The sequence below is a fragment of the Crinia signifera genome, chromosome 19 (assembly GCF_055691185.1).
Source record: "Crinia signifera chromosome 19, ASM5569118v1, whole genome shotgun sequence".
NCBI lineage: Eukaryota > Metazoa > Chordata > Amphibia > Anura > Myobatrachidae > Crinia > Crinia signifera.
The window spans coordinates 128,479,980-128,485,979 of record NC_139226.1 but is presented as its reverse complement, the minus strand read 5'-3'; positions in this window follow the sequence as shown (position 1 = coordinate 128,485,979).

Sequence of the window (6,000 nt, the reverse complement as noted above, 5' to 3'; positions counted from 1 at the left end):
CAGCGCAATTCTATGGGTCTGTTTCCAAAGGAGCCCCATAGTGGCTGGGGCCAGCGCAAGCGCAGTACACAGATGTACCATTGCAGTACCATCACGGCAGTCCCTCTCCTCCACCAAGGTAAGAGCCGCCACTGCATATCAGTGTCTTTTATTCAACAATTGCATTAGATCTTCTAAGTGTCAACTTCACAATCTCCCTGACAAGCTTTTTCAGAAGTAGGTAAATATGTCATACTCTTATCATCCCAGAATTGTGCTTTTCAGAGAACAAGCTCTGCTAGGTAAACTGGATTTATACCCCTACGGTGCTAAAAACAGGGTACTTATGTAGTAACTGGGCTGCCGATTTTGAAATCGGGTCCATCGCATCGCATCGCACCCGACCATATCGCATGCGATGCGATGCGATGCGATGCGATGGACCCGATTTTTCCATAGGATTCAATGTTAAAATGGACTGAGTCCATTTTAACATGGAATTCAATGGGAAAAGGGGTCCTTTTCATACCCCTACTATCCAAGTGGGCATGGAGTTGGATATAAACCTGTGGCGAGCGTAGCGAGCCACCGAGCCCGAAGCGTGGCGAGCGTAGCGAGCCCCGTGAGGGGACACAGAATACCGTCCCCTCGCGGGGCTCGCTTCGCTCGCCACGCTTCGGGCTCGGTGGCTCGCTACGCTCGCCACAGGTTTATATCCAACTCCATGCCCACTTGGATAGTAGGGGTATGAAAAGGACCCCTTTTTCCCATTGAATTCCATGTTAAAATGGACTCAGTCCATTTTAACATTGAATCCTATGGAAAAATCGGGTCATCGCATCGCATCGCATCGTATGCGATGCGATGCGATATCGTATCGCATCGCATCTGAATGTATGCCTTAACTTAAGGCATACAATCAAAAAATCGGCAGCCCAGATACTACATAAGTACCAAAAACAGAAAGACAAAAGACAACCATCTAACTTCTAACCTCTTCCAAAAGGACTGCTTTCAATATACAGCAGTGAGTAAGCTAATGTACAGCATGGACAATCCTCACAGAACTCCTGGCCTGCATGTCTCATTGACCTACTGTAATGCTTTTATCCATTGCTTTTTGTTCAACTAATTATCATTAGTTACATCTATTCTGTAACAATTTCCATTTGCCTTGATTCCCCATAACTCCTGTCTTCACATTTCTTTGCCTTTACTACTCTCACTTTTCACACTGTTTATCTTAACTTTTTTCATTCTCGTTATTTTGAGTTTATTCATCTGAACAGCTCTACTGTACTGGAGCCATGGCTCCTCAACCCTGTGCCAAACCAATCCACTCTGCATGCCCTAAGCCCCACAACCCTGCCATCCTGATCCACATCCCACCCTCTTTTTTTCCTGTGCTCTCTAGGATACCGGATCAATCTTCAATAACCTGCCCACTATACAAAACCTCTTCAGCTGCCACTCTTTTAGCATCCTCCACTCCCCATACTGTACCTTCTGTGTCATCCCAAATGATCCCTCCCTCACATTCTCCACCTTTAAGTTCTCATATATCTGTCTCTTCTACCCCATTCGCATCTGTGTGGCGGACCTCTACCCTGTGCCTCCCCAATCTTCGACAACTTTGCTGCCTTTGATGCCTGCAGCATCCTTGTCGACTTTAACATTCATATTGATATTACTAACCCATCATCCACTAATATTCTTGCTCTCTACACCTACTTTGGTCTTTCTCAATGGACTTACACTTACACCTACACTCACCAACATGGCCACTATTTTGACATTATCTTCACTCACCAGTTATTCTCCCTTAGCCATATCTGGACACTATCTGCACCCTGTCACCCTCTCGTCTCCTCCTCTTCTTCCCATGCCCAGACCCACCCTTACCAGGCACAATCTTGGGTCTCTTATCCTTATTTATCCTTACTTGATACACTATCCACCATGGCTTTCCTTTAACAGGCTGTTTTCTTCTATAACTCCTCCCTCACCTATGCACTCAATTCTGAGACCCCATCTTCTCTGTCCCCCTCCATCATTCTAAACCCCAACCCTGACTCTCCAAACTGACCCTATCCCTGCAATAATGCCAACACACTACTGAGCACCTCTGCATGAAATCTTGCTCTCTGGCAGATTTCCTTAATTTCAAGTTTATTTCACCTGCCCTCTTCCTTGCCTAGCAGTCACTTTTCCAATCATTCATCTCTTCTCAGTCATCCAGTCCTCACTACCTCTTTCCAAATTTTGCCACCCTTCTTCACCCCCATCCTACCTCCCATCCTCCCACAGTAGCACTAAATTATTCTCAGTCCTCCAGACCTAATGGCTATTTTATCATTATTTCACTGCCACTGAATTTACCATCTTCTTCTCCTCCAAAATTGAAGCCATCCCCCATGACATCTCCTCCTGCCTCCACTCAGCAGCTTCACCACCCCCGCCATCCTCTCCCTCTAACCTTCCCACCATATGTTTTTCCACCACATCACAGACAAAGAAGAATACTGCCTCATCCTATCCTCGACCGCCTCCATCTGCCCCCTGAACCCCTTCCCCATGCTCTTATTTAATCTTTTATTAAAAAAAACAACCTTTACCATTTCTCACATGCAATCTCACAAGTTTGCCTACAAACTACTTGAGCAGCTTGATCATCTTCAGTCTTGCTTTCACCCACTCCACTCCACTGAAGCTGCCCTGGTCAAAGTCACCAATGACCTGCTTTCAGCCAAGTCCAAGGGTCACTTCTGTCTGCTTATCCTACTGGTCCTTTCTGCTTCCTTCAACACTGAATTCCCAATTCCCAAACCATCCCAAGTCCTCTCCTCCTCCACACCCTCAAGACTATTGGCATTTCTAGCACTGTTCTGGTCAGGATCACTTCTTACCTCAATAACTACTTCTACTTGGTGTCTGCCTGCGGCTCCACTTATCCCGTTCTATTCTTTCTGTTAGGATCCTCCAGAGTTCTGTCCTATGCCCCCATATCTTTTCCCTTGTACACCCTGGGTTCTCTAATAAGCTTCATTGGCCTTAACGACATGAGAGTCTTGGTGGCTGTGTGACATCACATGCAGCCACTGTGACCCTAAACATGACCGCCCTGCGTCTTGCTTCAGAGCTTTGCTGTGTAGCCAGGAGCAGCCAGTAAAGTGCGAATGGTTTGATGGATAGTGAAGCGTTCACACAATAGCAATGTGCCCACTAATTTTTGCAGTCACATCGAAGAATGGGCCCTGGCATTTGGGGTGGCCTTCCTCTGTGACGGGCGCCCTCCGCAACCTGCCGCCAGGAGCTGTAATTTTGAGAAAGTTTGCAAAATTACAACTCATGTTGAATTAACCCCAATAGGTGGATGTTATGATTTCAGTCTGAAAATTATTTCAATCAGGTCCAGGCATAATTTCTATAGCATTTATTTTTTTGATACTTGTGTATTTTCTGGGCGCCCGATGTTGAAAATTGCATGCCTTAACTTAAGGCATGCAATGCGATGCGACCAACGCTATTTTGCGGTAAAATCGTGTCGATCGCATTGCATGCGACCAAATCGCGCATGCGATGCGATCGACGCGATCAACGCGATTTTTCCATAGGAATCAATGTTAAATGGTTCCAAATGGTCCCTGACACCCGATTTCACATTAGGGGCAATGTTAAATGCACCCCATGCCCCCCCCCCCCATTAGATGTATTAGCCCAAATGCTCCCGCATTGTTAACGCCACCCCACCATCAACGCCAACCCGAAGCATGGCGAGCGCAGCGAAATACATGTTAAGTAATCCGCGTCCCCACGCAGGGCTCGCGGGTGCCCATATAATACACAAGTACCATTTTTTTTTAATGATGTAAGCTTACTTTCCAAATCAGGCCAGTCATAGAAAAGATGCAGAAACAAGGGACTATTTTAGGAAACCTGTACTGAGGGGCTAATTCAGCATGGATAGCTGAAAAGAGAATTCACAAATCAAGCATTTATCCAACGACTGCCCATGTGTCCCATACACATCGCACATGCATGATGGGAAATAGTGAGCGAAAATGGGTCGTAAACGCAACACCGCAGCAGTTTGAATGACAGGAAGCCAGCGTTTTCTGTTTTCTGGTTGTGTACGAAAAACTTTTAGATGGGTTGGGAATTGCGTATGGATTGACAAATGTATTGCGATTAGCGATCCATTCACAATTTTCTCATCATTTAGCAAGGGGCGTTTTTACTTTCTGTATGGGTGGTGCGCTTGTTCTCACAGTCCACTGCGAATTCTCACATTAGCGATCCAAGCTGAATTAGCCCCTAAGCGTGGTAAATTATTCCCTATTGTTTGCAGGGATTCGGTATGAAATCCCGACGGTCAAAATCCCGACAGGGTCAAAATCCCGAATGGGTCAAAATACCAACAAGGACAAAATCCCGACATGGTCAAAATCCCGACATTTAACATCCTGACTTTCGGTCGACTTTCGATCGACAGCTCGCGAGGTCGACATGGGGTTTTTCACTTTTTTTTTACCCTAATGTCGACACAGTTGACATAGACACAGTTGGAAGTGAACCGCAGCCCCTTGTATCGCTCGCTTCGCTCGGCACACTATTTTATTCTCCCACTGTGCCCTAGTGGATGGTAGGGCATGAAATACCACCTGTCGGCATATGTCGACTCAAAAAACAGTGAAAAAACCCATGTCGACCTCGCGACCGAAAGTCATGTTGACTGTTTCACCTGTACATTCTATATGTCGGTATTTTGACCTTGTCAGGATTTTAAATGTCGGGATTTTGTCCTTGTCAGGATTTTAAATGTCGGGATTTTGACCATGTCGGGATTTTGTCCTTGTCTGTATTTTGACCCATTCGGGATTTTGACCGTCGCGATTTTGACTTCATCCCGTTTGCAGGCTGCAGCAATTTCTAAGATTCTACTGATAAACGTCAGAAGGTTGGTGCTGCGCATTGCAAATAAAAACTACGTGTTTTAAAAACCAATTAGGGATAATACAACTTCCCTTTAAGCTGTCTCCTCTTTGAATTCCTCATCTTCTTGGTACTAACCAACATCTCAACTCTGGTTTTCAAAATCTTTCCCTTTAATAGGGAAGTGTCACTTACTAAGTGATTGGGTGTTTTCTCTACATCTCAAATGTTCAAGAAACAGATCAGACAAATATTTCCGTTCAGTATCTGTTTTGCTACATTTCCTGCAGATGATGTAGCGCATCAAGCCTCATTCTGTTTGAAGCATGTTTCATATGAAATGTCCCTAGATGACAAATAAAGATTTTGCTGTGTGACATTGCTCACAGACCCTACTACTTTGTGTTGTAGTTTTACATTCTTCAGCGATTCCTGTCATTTACTTTAATTCCTGGTAGTTACACAGAATATTGTTAATTTTGCTTATAGCCAGGGCAGCCGAGAGGAATGCCGGGCCCCGGTAAAATTTTAGGGGTGTGGCCTACGTGTGGGGGTGTGGGCATGTATCCTGGATGTAGGCTCTTGCTAATAATGGGGGTGGGTGGTTCCACCACCTCTCCAGGACCACTTTAAGCCCTGGCCAGATCTATGATTAAATTGGCCACACATAAAGGACAACATTGAATAGTTCAATTAGCCAGAAACCCATTGTTGTATATATAATGGGTACAGGGTGTGCGGTTACCCCCCCAGGGGGTAACCACACTGCACCCTTATAATTATACTCACCTCTCCGGAGTCTTGTATAAGAGCTGCAGTAGTAGCAGAATCACCGGTTAAGAAAAAACGTGCATTGGCCATTTTTTGGGGAGATTTACCCCGAGGAGGGAAATTTGAGGAAAATTACTTTACAGAAAGGGTAGTGGATAAGTGGAATAGCCTCCCATCAGAGGTGGTAGAGTTAAATACAGTAGAGCAATTTAAACATGCTTGGGATAGGCATATTGATATATGTAACCAGTTAATTGCCTTTATCCACCTGTTAGGTTTACATTCTAAAAATATATACATTATATGTAAATATGGCAT